The 739-nt window shown below is 36.1% G+C and overlaps 1 protein-coding gene across 4 annotated transcripts in view; it reads right to left on the bottom strand.

Annotated features, from left to right (window-relative positions):
- Positions 1–739, bottom strand: part of LOC102679145 (visual system homeobox 2-like) — a 72486-nt gene that overhangs the window by 20441 nt on the left and 51306 nt on the right. The window lies entirely within an intron of this gene.

Here is a 739-nt window from a genome sequence, read left to right on the forward strand (position 1 = left end):
AAACGAATTTCGAGGGAATCAATCAACGTATGGATAAATCTATCTTTTGTGCGGGGGCGAATTTATTTAAAAACATATTTCATAAATTTTACAATGAAACATTCGAGTCGTGAAAAATTTTAATTTGCGCACGTTTCAATTTATGGGGTTATAATAAATTCCTTCCGTTGGAAAACAATTTCGAAAGGTCTCCCTCGACTCGTCAATTTTTTAATCTTTCCCACGGATTGATAATACCGTGGGAATAATCTTACATGGCCGTGATGTAATATCGAACGTTTGAATGGAATCGATCTCTACCGAATAAATATATCTTTTAACGATCAATTTAAGCCCATGAATTCGTCCATCTGGTATACAATTATCGCGGAACGGTGATTGCATTCGGGTTGTCTGTCACTTGAAAATAGCTGAAAACTCATTATCGGGGGTGGTACTCGTCGATTACACGATGAAAAGTCTAAAATGATATATTCGTTTGGAATAAATTTATCATTATCGACGAACGAAAATCACTGAAACGCGGAACAAGTTGTCTATTTCGGGGGCCCGTGTATAATCAAGCGAAAATGCATAAGAATAGCTCTCAACGTTGCGTCGAAAATTTTGCCACTGGTTATTAATTATTCGCGCGTATTTCTATCACGCTGATTTCACATTACGCGTCGATCAAAATTTTTCCTTCTTTTTTTTCCTTTTTTTCTTTTTTTTTTTTTTTACAATGCGCGCGCCAGACTGA

This window comes from Apis dorsata, unplaced genomic scaffold, assembly GCF_000469605.1.
Source record: "Apis dorsata unplaced genomic scaffold, Apis dorsata 1.3 scaffold_68, whole genome shotgun sequence".
Taxonomy (NCBI): domain Eukaryota; kingdom Metazoa; phylum Arthropoda; class Insecta; order Hymenoptera; family Apidae; genus Apis; species Apis dorsata.